The following is a 15,493-nucleotide window of genomic DNA, read 5'->3' on the forward strand; positions in this document are numbered from 1 at the left end:
GGGCTCTAGGCTGGGCCTGTTGCCATGGTGCTACACCTATAAGGAGATTAGAGCCAAAGGCAGCTGGGAGAAGCTGCAGCTTGAAGGACTCAAGGAGCATGCTCTGCAAATGTGACCATTTTAAGACAGAAAGGAAGGAATGGCGAGGCTCCACCCATTTCCATGAACAATTTCGGAGTCAAGGCTGTAGGAAAAAAACTGAGGCAACTCTGGGGGTGGAGGAGAATCTCTGTGCTAGAGAACGAAGCTGCGAAGCTTTAGATGTTTCCTAGATGATCCCCAGCCCACTACTAAAAGGTATTTGACACATCCCACCTTGCAAGTACACTCTTTCTCTTACATCCGTTTTATTTCCTTTGCAGTGCTTATCCTAGTTTAATGTTTCTAGGTATTATTTTCTTTTTTTTTTTTTTTTTTTTTTTTTTTTTTTTTTTTTTTTTTTTTTTTTGTGGTATGCGGGCCTCTCACTGTTGTGGCCTCTCCCGTTGCGGAGCACAGGCTCCGGATGCGCAGGCTCAGCAGCCATGGCTCACGGGCCCAGCCGCTCCGCGGCATATGGGATCCTCCCAGACCGGGACACGAACCCGTATCCCCTGCATCGGCAGGCGGACTCTCAACCACTGCGCCACCAGGGAGGCCCTCTAGGTATTATTTTCATTAACTTATCTGAGTTACATTTTTTTTCTTTCGGAGAGAGTTGGATAATTTTCTTTATTCACTGTATTTCCAGTGCTGAACAAATGTCATTTTGACATTTGTTGATATCTGTTTATGGCTGTATTTGGAAGGTTTAACTTCCAAATACAGCCATAAACAGATATCATAACCAAGCCACCTGGAATTAGAATTCAAAATTCTTCCTGGTTACAGAAATTTCAGCTGTTAATATATATAGTTCAGGGTCTCCTATTGTTCAGCATTTATGTATGTTTGTGTGTATATACACACCGACGCCCATGAACTGAACACCAAAGTTGCTAATATGTGCAACATTGCTAATGAATAAATAAGCAAGCCCTTCCTGTATTGGGAAGAAAGTGTCTTGAAGAAGACAGAAGTAATTCCCAGAGAAGCAGGATTACAGTAAACAGGAAGATCAAGCAGCCTGGGAGTGGCAGTGGTGGGGAGGCATTATCTGTGCAAATATCCTATATAATAGCATTAGTAAGCCCAAGTCCCCTCTAAGCATGTTTACCTCCTCCTGTACCTTCCTATGAAATGATTTTTCTTAGATCTGCTAATTAGAGTTTTAGCAGCTCTGTATGGCACTGCAGTTTACTTCTCTAATGGAAAGTGGAATGTGGATCTATTGAGAGAAAAATAGTTTAAAACAACGTTTCCCAGTCCAATCTGACAATGGCCATCAAGGAACCTAACCTCAAAAGTGGACGCTGTGAATCCCTTGACTACTGGTTCTCTTCCCGACCCCTGCAACCCTACTCCCCAACCCCCATCATCCCAAACACCATGGAATAATTCAGGACTCAGTGTGATAGGTAAGGGTTAAAAATCTAATTGCTTTGCTGATGAAGATTACCTGCTGCTTCTGACCTATTTAAGAGAGAAACTACAAGGCAGGAATAGCTTTCTATTACCCACTACAGTGAATTAATATTATATTGCTTTAATCCACATCACTGTCTGAAATCAATCTTAAAAGACAAAAGTGAAGGGGTTGGGGGTGAGGAGCCAACACACACACCACTGGATTCACTGAAGAAAAAAAGGAGTCAAAGAACTCTGATTAGTGCAATGTTAAGTAAAACAGCTGGATTTTTCCCAGCTCAACCATCCAATTTTTTAAAAAGCATACTTCCCCCAAAGCACCAGTGGTGCTTGGATGTGCTAGCTCAATCTGCCACATGTTTACAGATTCAGTTCCAAATGTGGGAAACTTTTAATTAAAAATATAACTGAAAAAAATGCTTATTGCCACACAAAATCCTGTACTCCAGTGCAGGTGAATTTCTGCTTGGCGTGGCAGTTATGATTCTAGACTGCTTTGCTGAGTTCTTGGAAAGACAGCTCAGCCATAAACTGAGTATAGCAATATATGTTTGTACTCACCAGTATGTGTTCCTAAGGCACTTTACCTTGTTTGAAAATTTCCCAGGTAGAAATTAATAATACTCAGTATCCTAATACTCTACCAATAAACTTACAAAGGGTCTAATCAGTTTTTTAAAACTTGCATCTGAGCTTTCACTTTGGGAAAAAGACAGCTTTACTTGCTCCCCAGATTTTATTGTTTTTCAACCTGGTATCCGTGAAACTATCCAACTGATGTTTTCTGTTTGAAAGAGCAGATCCTTTCCTATACTACTGAATATAAAGCTTTCCCTACCTCGATTAAAAAAAAAAAAAAAAAAAAGAAAGAAAGAAATTACAGCTCATTCATCAGAGTTCTGCTTGTGTGCTAAAATAAAAAAATGTGCCCCCGAGGATCCTGACAGCCCTAGCTGCACTGATTTACCTGCTGCAGTTAAAGCCAGTCCCTACTGCTTATACTACTCACTGGTTTTTATGTTTACTTAAAAAAATACCATACAACCACTCACACAAAAAGCTATTATGGGGCTTCCCTGGTGGCGCAGTGGTTGAGAGTCCGCCTGCTGATGCAGGGAACATGGGTTCGTGCCCCGGTCCGGGAAGATCCCACATGCCGCGGAGCGGCTGGGACCGTGAGCTATGGCCGCTGAGCCTGCGCGTCCGGAGCCTGTGCTCCACAAGGGAGAGGCCACAACAGTGAGAGGCCCGCGTACCGCAAAAAAAAAAAAAAAAAAGCTATTATGGAAACGTAACATGTACCGCCAATCTTCCTTCTCTCTGCTCTCAGCCTCTGCTCTGACAGGATAGTCTAATGAGCCCAGCTGCTCTGCTCTCAGCCTCTGTTCTGACAGGATAGTCTAATGAGCCCAGCTGCTAATGGTAAAGAAGGATGTTTGTCAGTCTGAGTTTTCACTTAAACTCATGGTAAGGAAATTATCATCACGGTCAAAAATGACATTCAACTTATTTTTGGTACATATACATGTATACAGACAATGAAGACAGGCACAGAATGAAGACAAGCTTATAAATATTAAAACATGTTCTGAAGGGCAGAAAACTCAACCAGCCTCCAATATGACAGACACTAGGGAACAATCTCCTTACAGAAACTGTACCATATTGTAACATACCTTTTTTTGTTCTTAAATTGTAAATGGAATAAAATCTACTAGTGTCTATTAAACAAATTCAATGTAAACACAACTATACTGAATTAAAAAAAACCATGAAACTAAACCAAACCACACTCATAAACCACTCAATTAACATACTTACTAGTGTAAGAGTGAGTGGAAACATTAGTTTTTTTTTTCTTTTTTTCTGAATTTAGGCTTTCAGTCTCATCGTTACCGTAAAATTAAGTATGGGTGAAAAGAGGGTAAGAAAGTTAGAGGGAACTCCCTGGTGGTCCAATGGTTAAGACTCTGCGCTTTCACTGCCAAGGGCATGGGTTCAATTCCTGGTCGGGGAACTAAAGATCCCACAAGCTGTGCCACGAGGCCAAAAAAAAAAGAAGTTAGACACTGATGAAGTTCAATGACACTTACTACTTAATCATCCCTAAATTCATGACCATTTGCTTTCCCATTAGTTTCAGCCATTATTTGGTTGAATAAATGAATATAAGTATGAATCCATCTATCCATTCAATAGTTACTTTGTGTACATTATGTGCCAGGCACTATACTAGATACCGATGCAAGGAAACAATGGTGAAGAAGAAAGGCAAGGTCCTTTTACTCACACACAGTTTATAATCTAGTGAGTTAAAAATCTATTATAATACAATGGGATAAGATCTAGGAAAAAGGATGCAATAGTGCCTCTGTGGGCACTTAGTAGGGGCCCTGGATCTTCAGTTGGGGATTCAAAGAAAGTTTCTTGGAGGTAAAAGTAATGTGAAGTTGTGAACTAAAGGATGGAGTGGAATTAGCTCTATGCAGATGTGGAGGTACTGAGCATTCTAGAGGGAATGGCCAGCATGTGAGAAGGCCTGTAGTGAGAATATACAAATCTGGGGTGTTTGAGGAACTGAAAAGAATTCAGCAGTGTGGCTCTGGTGCAGTGTGGATGTGTGTTGGGGCTGAGAGAAGAGGCATGGGGAATAATGAGGCTTGAGAGATACCATGATGGGACCCATAGTAACGTGGGTGTTCCAATTTGATCACAAGGCCAGTGGATGGACATAGAAAGGTTGTGGGTGGTGGAAGGTGAATGACATGATCAGATGTGTGCCTTGGCAAGAGTATACTTTGGCTAAAAAGTGGAGAAAGAGAGGGGTACACAGAGGAGAGAGAAATAATGAAAGACTTAGAGACTGCTTCATAGGTTATGATAGTAACCTGAGTAAAGATCACGAACTAGAGCAGCAGAAATACAGAAGAAGTGGATGGATTTGGGGGTAATTAGGCAGTAAATAGGCCCTAATAACTGCAATGCTGGAGGCAATAGGGAGAGGGTAGAGTCAAGGTTGAGCCACTGGGTAGAAAGATGGTAATGTCCTTTACAGAGATGGGAAGTGAGAGGCAATGTTGGTTGAACCAAGGGGGGAAATAAAATCAAGTTTAGTACAAGTTTGAGGTTCCTATGGGAGTAGATGTTTGCTGCAGACTGAATGTCTCACCCAAAAATGTATGTTGAAATGCTAACCTCCAATGTGATTGTATCAGGAAGTGTGACCTTTGGGAGGTGATCAGGTCAGGGGGGTGGAGCCCTCATGAAGGGGATTAGTGCCTTTATAAAATAGACCCCAAAGAGATCCATCACCCATTCCCCCACCTGAGGACACAGAGAAAAGGAAGCGTTTGGAATCAGGAAGCAGGTCCCTACCAGACACTGAATCTGCCAGAACCTTGATCTTGGACTTCCTAGCCTCCAGAACTGTGAGAAATAAATTTCTGTTGATTATAAGCTATCTAGTCTATGATGTTTTATTACTGCAGTCTCAACAGACTAAGACAATGTGAATACTGAAATAGAACATGTAGACTGAGAAATGCTAACATTTAAATCTACAAAACTGACAGAGAGACTGAAGAATCTGAAAGACAGAAGGAAAACCAGGAGACTCAAGTATCATAAAAGCCCAGGGAAGAGAACTCTTAAAAAGGATGGTTGTCCATTACTGTAGATGATAGAGTGTGTTAAAATATTAACAGTAGCCACTGGGTATATGAACTGAGAGATAATTGGAGATAATTGTAGCAGTTTCAGTGAAATGACGAGGACAAAAATGAGACTCCAGATGGTTGAGAAAATGAATGGGGTATGAGAAAGTGGAGACTAACTCATAAAGTCTGATGGTGAAGGGGTGGCAACTGGGAAACAGCTACAGGGAGGCATGAGGTTGAAATGGGGTTGAAGGAGGTATTCTCTAATCATTTTCTCCCCTTAAATAATAAAGTAATAAATGCTTTTGGTAATAAATACCAAGAGCTTAGAAGGACAAAAGGTGAAAAAAATAAGGGTACCTCCCTCAATCTCCTATGGAAAATACTATTAACGATTTTTGTGACCCCTCCCAGAAATTTTTTGTACACAGACAACCAAATATTATACACATACATATATGTGTGTGTATGTGTGTGTGTGTATGTATGTATACACACACAAATGAGATTCTACCATACTTTTTTCCTTAAGAGTATATTTTGGAATTTTGTCTACACTGGAACATATAGATATAAATTGCCGCTTTTTAATGATCACTCTGTATTCCCTTACATGGGCCTATAGAAGTTTAACCAATCCTTGATGACCATCTAAGTCTCTTTTCTTTTCTCTTTTTTTTTTGGTGATCACCACCGAGGTTCAGAAAGTATCTTAGTACATATACCTTGAAGCACATGTGCATGTATTCATGCTTTAAATTTCCAGATGTGAAACTGCTAGATCAAAGGGCACATATGTTTAAAGTTTTGATATTGCTAATTTATCCTCCATAATAGATGGCATCAATTTAAAGTCCTACCAATAGTGCATGTTTCTATACACTATCACCAAAATGAGATATGGCTACACTTCAAACATCTTTGCCAGTATAATTGGTAAAAAAGGGTATTTCATTTCTATACTATTGCTTTAGTATGAATTTCTTTAGTTATGAGGTTGAGGACATTTAAACATGTATATTGGCAATCTCAGTTCTCTTTTCTGTGAATTATGAACTGTTATTGCATATTCTTAAACCATTTTTCTAATTGTTTAACTTAACTGAATGTATTGATAAATATTATGTAAATTAAGTAAATTAGTACTTTTTCTGTCCTATTTGTAATTATTTCCCCCAGTTTATGCTTAGAAAGGGTTCTTCCATTCCAAGATCATAAGAAATCCAGCTATATTTTCTTTTACTGATTCTATTTTAATTTTTCATCCAAACCACTTGGATTTGGAGGGAAGGGAAGATGATAGGAGCATAGTAGGGAGTTTGCTTTTTGTGAAAATATAATGACCAATTTGACTCACTAGTTATTGCTGCATAGTATTCTACTCTTATTAAGAGTTTTGTTTGGGGCTTCCCTGGTGGCGCAGTGGTTGAGAGTTCGCCTGCTGATGCAGGGGACACGGGTTCGTGCCCCAGTCTGGGAAGATCCCACATGCCGCGGAGCGGCTGGGCCCGTGAGCCATGGCCGCTGAGCCTGCGCGTCCGGAGCCTGTGCTCCGCAACGGGAGAGGCCACAACAGTGAGAGGCCCGCGTACCGAAAAAAAAAAAAAAGTTGTTGTTTGAACATGTTTGTGTGTATGTTTGAATATGTATGTTGTGTGTATATATATGTGTGTGCATATATTGTTTGATCTTTCCTTCTTTCTCAATAATTTTCTCAGCAGGTTAGGCTTCCTATCAACACATGCAACAAAGAGGATAATGGAAAAGGCAATCAACTTGGACTCAAAAGCCCTACGTATTCATGTCAGCTCAAATCACTCACTAGCCATGTGACGTGGAACAAACAATTTATTCCTTCTAAACCTTAGTTATCTCATTTGTAAAATATGGATAATGATTTCTGTTCCTATACCTCCCACAGTTATTGTGAAAATCAAATGCAATCATCTATGATTTTAAAAATATCTCATAAACTACAGTACCATACAAATGGGACTATCATTGCAAACATAGTTTTTCAAAGTGATATGACAAGCATTAGTTCATTTTATGTAAACTATTAGGTTAGGATAGCTATTCCCAAATATATTCCTTGCTGGAAGAATATGAAGATAGAAGGTATAAATGTATGGAAATAATTTTTTTCTATTAAGATAAAGCATTCTAACGAATTTAAAATGCTATCATGACATAATTAGAAACTTCAATTGGATTTTAGTTCACAAAACTAAGGGCTCCTTAACTGGTCCATATCAGTAAACACTGGTAAGGGAAACTATAATCTATAGCTAGGCTGTATTGATTAATTAATGGCCTGGAATCCAATAATTTCTGAGAAGTTGTCATTCTATCCAAGTACACCATAGTGAAGGAGATTCTTCTTCTCTATTATCTGGAATTTGTTTGGATTCTTCCCTTTTGTTTCAGGCCAAGAAATTAAGTTTCTTAATAGGACAGGCATCGTGGTAGGGGGTGGGGATACAAAGATTGTACACTTGTGGAGCTTCCCATCTGCTGCAGTAAGCAGAAACATGAAAAGATAAATTCAATAGAAAGCAGTCAGTCCTATAATAAGGTGTATACAGTTGGCCATGGGTGGGTAGGGTATATGGGGTAGGTGCTTAGTCTAGAATGATGCACAGGAAGAACAAGGAAAAGAAGTCAGGGAGCATATGACTCCTGACTTGGGTACTGTTGCATGTCAAAGGACATGGTGTAGGAATAGGATATGGTATTTGGGATAGAGAGGGCAGCAAGATTAAAAGTAGAGAAATATGAAACAGTTTAGTAAGTAAATGATGGACTTCTGGTAGGAGGTAATGCTGAGAGGGAATGGACAGAGCCATGTTCCATTTTGTACGTTATGCTCAAGATTGTAGATGAGTAAAAGTATTATATACATATGTGATGAGATATTAAAATTGAAGTTTCAAATTGAGACTCTAAGGTAAAACAGGTGCATGCCGCAGTGAAGTACCAAACTGTAGAATCTACAAAGGAAATGTTTTGGAACCGATTCCATTACCTTGAACCTCTCAGTCAGAGCAGGACTATAAAAAGCGGTGACAGTATGGAGAAGGGAAAGGATTTTGTGAGAGATAATTTTTGGAGAAAGCTGTGAGGCTCATCCCTCCCATCCCCCACCTTCCCCCAACATACACAACGGATATTGGTAGGGAATGCATACAAGGTGGGGTTTGATTTTACCTAGGAAATCTAGAGGATGAGAAATGACTAACTGTCGGTAGCACAGCCCAACTTGATACTTTTGGATTAGGCTGCACTCCTAGAGGTTTGTCAGGGCAAAGGATGTGTGAATATTTCCTGTAGACCAGAGGACTGGAAGGGTGAAGACTAGAATGGCAAAAATTCCTTCCTAGAAACTGTGGAAGGAGTCGCAAGTGAACACCTAGAATAGAAATGTACCCATGAAACTCAAAAAAACCATAGATGAGAGTTCCTCAAAGATGAGACATTTCTGAAGAATTCTTCAAAGTACCTCATGATAGAAGAGTCAGCTTTAAACATCTGCCAGACTCAGAGAGCATTATGGAAGGCTAAGATAGTATTAAAACTTTTCTTATTACCTTTCCCCTCCTTTCTGTCTCTCCCCTTGCCCCAAATCTGGAGGGCACCTAAAACCACGGGTAGTTAAGCTGGATGCAAAGAGTAGATGCGAAGAGAGAAGTAAGTAGTTTATAATACTTCCTTCTCCAAAAGCAGACTGTCTGCAGTTGGCTTGGCTGGGCTAAGTATGAAGTTTGATTACTATCTCGAAGTGAACACCAATAGGCTCTGAGTGAGTCAAGACCTTTGATTTAGAGTAACCATGGATTAACTACATGGATCGTAGACCTAAATATAAAAGCTAAAAATCATAAAACTTCTAAAAGAAAACAGAGGTGAAAATGTCTTGGGACACACACACACACACACACACAAAACCCATAAAAATTGCTGGTGGGAATGTAAAATTGTACAGGTACTCTGGAAAATAGTTTGGCAGTTTCCTCTAAACCTAAACAAGTACTTATACAACCCAGCAATTGCACGCTTGCGTATTTACTGCAGAGAAGTGAAAACTTATGTGTACACAACTGTTCACAGCAGCTTTATTCCTAATAGCTAAAAATCAGAAACCAGTGTTCTCCAGTAGGTGATTGGTTAACAAATTTTGATACATCCATAAAATGGAATACTACTCAGCAATAACAAGAAACAAACTATTGATAGATGCAACAATTTGGAGGGATTTCAAGGGCATTTTATTTAGTGAAAAAAAGCCAATATTAAATGGCTACACACTATATGATTCCATTTATATAACATTCTTGAAATAACAAAACCATAGAAGTAGAAAACAAAAAGTGGTTGCTAGGGGACAGGGATGGGTGTGGGGAGGTGGGTATGAATAAAAAGTAGCAGAGGGAGTTCTTTCCTGGTAATGGAATAATTCTGTATCTTGATTGTGGTGGTGGTTACAGAAATCTATACATAGGATTAAATTGCATAGACTTATAAATACACACAAATGAGTGCACATAAAAATTGGTGAAAAATAAAATCTGTAGTCTAGTTAACAGTATTGTACCAATGTCAATTACCTGTTTTTGATATTACACTACAGTTATAAGATATCACTATTGGGGGAAGTGCTTGCAAGACTCTACAACTTCTTGTGAGTATACAAATTAAAAAAAAAGAGTTAAAAAATTAGTTCTAATTAGGAGAAACTCAAGAAGCTGAGTATATACACCCTACAAATGAACACTACACTTATTCTTAGGGATCCTCCTGACAAAGAATAAGCGGACTACTTTAAAACCATGCTTTGTCAGTGAGCCTCAGAATTGAAGACATTACTGCAAAGGTTTTTACTTGAAGGACGTTTGAAGGAGTTGAGAAAATTCTATTCCATGTGCTTATCTTTACCTCAAGACTTGGTAAATTTAAGTAGCACTTCCCGAGTAAGGTTGGCAACCTGACAGGCATTCGAAATCCTGGAATGCCTGACAATGCTGTATAACCACGGTTTTTCAGCATTTCCTAGTTTTTCAAACTTTTCAAAGTGCATTTCAATATAAGGCAGAAACAGCAGAGTCTTCTCCTGTCCCAACACCCTTCCACATGACATGGCTTTAATGTGAAAATGCTGCCAATATTGATTCTAGGAAATCACTTTACTGGCTTTTATCTGATTAGATGACTTTGGAACAATGATGACTTTGTGACATCCTATTGATTTTGCCTCTAAAATGTTTCTCCTATCTTGTCTCTGACTCTTCATTCCCACTGCCAACTACCCTCTTTAGAGCCTTTCTTATTTCCTACAATAGCTTTTTTTTTTTTTTTTTCCCTAATCGGTCTCCCAAACTTAGTCTCTGCAAACCAAGTCATTTGAAATTCCATTGTTGGATTAATCTATAATTGGCACAATTCTGATTAGGTCACTTCCATGCTCAAAAATGTTTAAAAAAAACCCCATTGCTTATACAACAAAATCCAAACTCCTCATCTGGCATTCAAGGACTGTCCTGTGTATGGAATACTGTGTTGAAAATAACCTCCACTCAGAATTTTGAAAACACTGCTCCACTGACTTTTGATTTTCAATATTCTATTGAGAATTCCAATGCAATCCTTTCATACCTCCTTTGTATGTAACCTACTTTTTCTTGCTAGAAGCTTTTAAGATTTTTTTTTTAAAGCCTTGGTGTTGTGCTCTTTCATGATGATGTGAATTGGTGTGTGTGTGTGTGTGTGTGTGTGTGTGTGTGTGTGTTGGAAAGTCTTTTGTCATTTTTCATTCACTGTATTGGGAATTTGGTGGCCTTTCCAATCTGGATATTTATATTTTCTTGTTTTGGGAAATTTTCTTGTATTATTTCTTTGACAATTTCCTCTCCAAAGTTTTCTAATAAAACTTTTCTTTTACTAGAATCTTCTGGATTGATTTTCTCATTTTCTGTTCTACTTTCTGGGAGATTGACTTGACTTTAGCTTTTATATTTCAATTTCCAAGCTCTCTTTCTTGTTTCTTTGAGGTTCCTTTTCTTATAGCATCTTATTGTTTCATAGATGCACTATCTTATATTTTGAAAATATTTATTATGCTTTGAAGTTGTTTTTGGCTCTATGCATTGTCTCTGTTTCTTCCGGGTTCTTTTTTCTCTCTCCTATTTATTTGTTTTTCTCTCTGCCTTTCATGTTGAAGAATTTCCTCAAATATCTGGAGATTCTTGGCCATCTGTTTATATTTAAGATTAAAGCACTAAAGAACTCAATGGAAGCTTTGTGTGCTGGAATAGAGCTTACAGATTAGTGAGCTTCACTGCAGAGTACTTCCTGGCCAGCTGTTTTTTTTTTTTTTTTTAATTACCATTTTTATTGAGATATAATTAACATACCATAAAATCTACCCACTTAAAGTGTACGATTTTCAGTATATTCAGAGTTGTGCAATTATCACCACAGTCTAAGCTTAAAACATTTCATCACTCCAAAAAGAAACTTCATGTCCGTTAGCAGTCATTCTTCATTCATCACTTTCCCCTGCCCTATATCCCCAGCCTCTGGCAACCATTAATCTACTGTCTCCATAGATTTGCCTATTCTGGACATTTCACATAAATGGAATTGTACATTATATAGTGTTTTGTGATTGGCTTCTTCCACTTTGCATAAAGTTTTCAAGGTTTGTCCCTGTTGTAGCATGTGTCAGTACTTCATTCCTTTTTATGACTGAATAATATAGCATTGCTTAGATATATCATGTTTTGTATATCCATTCATCAGTTGATGGACATTACCACTTTGGGGCTACTATAAATAATGTTTATGAACATTCATGTTACAAATTTTTGTGGGGACATACGTTTTTCACTTCTCTTGGATATACTTAGGAGTAGAATTACCAGCTGACATTGTAATGGGGGAACATAAATGTTGGTATCTGTAGGTCTTTTTATCTGGCTCAGTTTCTCAAATTTGCTGTGTGATGAATGTAAGCCTGGCTGCTGGCCTGCTAGAGCTGGGTGGGAGCTGAACCTTTCCAGAGTTCTGGGGGTGAGTGGGTAAATCAACCTCTTTCTTCTGTTAGAGATGCTAGCTGTCTTCCTAATGCCCATCTTTTCCTCCTTCCTTAATAACAGACTCTTGTATTATTGGGGGCAACAACGTACCCACGTATAACATTTCCCAGTCTCTCTTGAAGATAGAAGTGACAATGAGAAGCCACTGGGTGAGGTTTCAGGGAAATTGCTCTAAAGAAGATAACTTGGTTGGAAGACAGGTGTCCTTTTATGGGCCCCTCTTTTCTGGTACCTGAAACATGGATGCTATGGCTGGAGCTCCAGTAGCTAACTTGTGTTCATAAAGAGATCCTTGAAGATCTTGAGAATGGCAGAGGAAAAAGCCCACAAAGAGCCCTGAATCCTTAGTCCTAGACTGCCCACCCTCAGACTTCTTATAGGTGAGGAAAATATAACTTTACTTTGTTTAAGCCATTACTGTTTTGAGTATCTGTTAATTAGCAACTGATCTGAATCATTAAGTGATAGACTTTTTTTTCAGAATTTCCTTCTGCAGGCAACTACGTCTGATCTTCCTCTAATTTTTTTTTTTTTTGCGGTATGCAGGCCTCTCACTGTTGTGGCCTCTCCCATTGCAGAGTACAGGCTCTGGACGTGCAGGCTCAGTGGCCATGGCTCACGGGCCTAGCCGCTCCGCGGCATGTGGGATCTTCCTGGACCGGGGCATGAACCCGTGTCCCCTACATCGGCAGGCGGACTCTCAACCACTGCGCCACCAAGGAAGCCCTGATCTTCCTCTAATTTTAAGTAATCTATCATTCAGATTTATCCTAGTTTCATCAAAGATAGAGTTCATATTTCTGTTTCTTATACATTTTAAGTCATTTTTAAGACAAAAAAACACAAAGTTTTTTACCTATCAATGTAAAAATTGGAACTTTACCTTTCCAATCATTTCCTACCTCACTCCTTTATATACCATGAACTACTCAGTATTTCTTTTCAAGCGCTGTAGTTTCCTGTTTTCTTCTTTTGCTCATTATTTCCATTCTGAGGAATGTTCTCTCCATGTGTCTGTTTCTCAGTTCCAATTATACCTGCTTTTTTAAGGTTCAACTCACAGGCCACTGCCCTCTAAGGTCTTTCTTGGTCCACCTAACAAGAAGTAATCTCACCTCCCTTATACCATTTCTTCCTGAGTATTTACTTCTTCTACTGGACACCTTGAGGTTGGGGCTGTGTCTTTAGTACTCTATATTCCCTGGTAGCAAATGGCTTTCTAGCCTGTACATAACTGTCACAATTAGATATGTTACTGTGTATCAAGAAATTTGGTTCTTAAAAATATTAATTATTTGGCAAAGTTTTAGTCCTTATGCCTATGCCCCACAACTTCCCAAAGGAAATTCTGAGTTTAAGGATCATCATAAATTGATCCCCAAAGCAACACTGGTACCAAATTCCATCAGGGCCTTAGAGCAGAGTCTACGACTTGCAGATCATTCAGCTAGACAAACCTGGAGGGTCTTTTTGATCAATTAAGTCTGCATGTTAAAATACCCTATGTTCTTTTGCACAGAAAAGCTTACTTATCATATGTAGTAAACCTTCTTTAGATGAAATCAACTCATTTACAACTGTTTTTCTGCCATCTGAAAGCAGTAACTCAGACCTCATGAGGATAATTTTATCTTTTAAAAATGTAATGAGTGCAGATAAGGTTTGTTGTTATCAAAAAGCCTGAAGAATTCAAAATATCATGATCACTACCTCATTATCCTCCTAATACCCCAGGCAGAATATTTCCTCCTCCTGAAGAAGTAAGATATAGTGATTTGAACAGCATCATAATGAGAAATTTAATGAGAAAGAGATCCCTGGCTTCTTGAGTTCAGTGTTCTGGTCAAATTTGGCCAGGTAAGTCAACAAAGAAAAAGACTGACATGTTGGACCAAATGAAAATCTAAAACTTCTATATAATTTAGAGACATGATTTAAAAATACAAGAAACAGACTGGAAGAAAATTTTAACAATGTGCATAGTAGTGGCTTACAATCCCTAGTAATAATAAGCACTACTCCAAACCATAAGAAAAAGGACAAATAGCTCAATAGAAAAATGGCAAAGGGATGAATAAGCAAGTCATAGAAGAAGAAAACTTGCGAAAAGATGTTCAACTTAGTAGGCATTAGGTAACTACAAATTAAAACAAAGAAATGCCCCCCACCTGCTTTTTTTGTGAGAGGCAATATAGCATAAATTAAAAAATGTAGACTCAAGAGCTAGAATTCTTGGATTGGAACCACAGTACTGCCATTTTCTAAGTTGTGTGACCTTGTGCAATTTACTAATTTCTCTGTTTCAGTTTTCTCGTCTTCAAAATGAGGTCATGACTGTAACTAGGGTTGTTGTGTTGATTAAATGATTTCATTTATGTAAAGTGCTTAGAACAGTGTATGGCACATAGTACATACTGTATATGTGTTTATTATTACTATTCATCCATCATACTGATAAAATGTAAATGGTTGTTTGAATGATAAAAGTAATTTAAAAAAATTGATGTATAGTTGATTTACAATGTGTTAATTTCTGCTGTATAACAAAGTGATTCAGTTATATATATACAGTTCCCTGTGCTATACAGTAAAATCTAAGGGAAAAATATGAGAATAAAAGATCTTTTTTTAATGATTATCTTAAAACAAAAAGGTATAAAAGACATATTTAACAATACAATTACACCGCAAATTGAACATACTTGCAAATTTCACAGACCATCTCTAATGTGGTTCAGGGATAAGAAGAGCTGATAAAGCAGTAGCCTCTTATCAACTCAGTATGGGGGACAAGTTACTTCACATATAAAACGAGAGTAATTCTCTGCCTGGCAAATCTATAATCTGCCATTATAGAGATTATAATCTATATTTCTGTTTGTTATGCAGATAACTGGAAATAATGGACTTATTACCAAAAGTAAAAAAAATAAAAAACACCCAAGTATAAATAAGAGTATCATTATGAAAGGCAGACATGAGTTTAAATCAAAGCTCTACTACTTAGCTGTGTGACCTTGGGCAAGTTTCTCAATCTCTTTTGCCTTAGTTCCTTTTCTGTAAAATGAGGATAATAATAGTATCTAGGGCTGTATTACATAAGATACTACATTAAAAATACTTGGCACAGAATAAGCACTCAATAAATACTGGTGATGGTGGTGATGTGTCAAGACACAACAAGTACCATTTCCTAAATTTTGAACATTGTAGAGACGTGAAGTATTACAAATGTGTCCT

General features: G+C 38.1%; 1 protein-coding gene across 3 annotated transcripts in view; it reads right to left on the reverse strand.

Moving 5' to 3' along the window:
• The window catches only part of RASAL2 (RAS protein activator like 2), a gene marked incomplete at its 5' end in the record, with an annotated part of 369,286 nt that overhangs the window by 38,323 nt on the left and 315,470 nt on the right, over positions 1–15,493 (reverse strand). The window lies entirely within an intron of this gene.

This window comes from Hyperoodon ampullatus (genome assembly GCF_949752795.1).
Source record: "Hyperoodon ampullatus genome assembly, chromosome: 2".
In the NCBI taxonomy this organism is placed as follows: Eukaryota; Metazoa; Chordata; class Mammalia; order Artiodactyla; family Ziphiidae; genus Hyperoodon; species Hyperoodon ampullatus.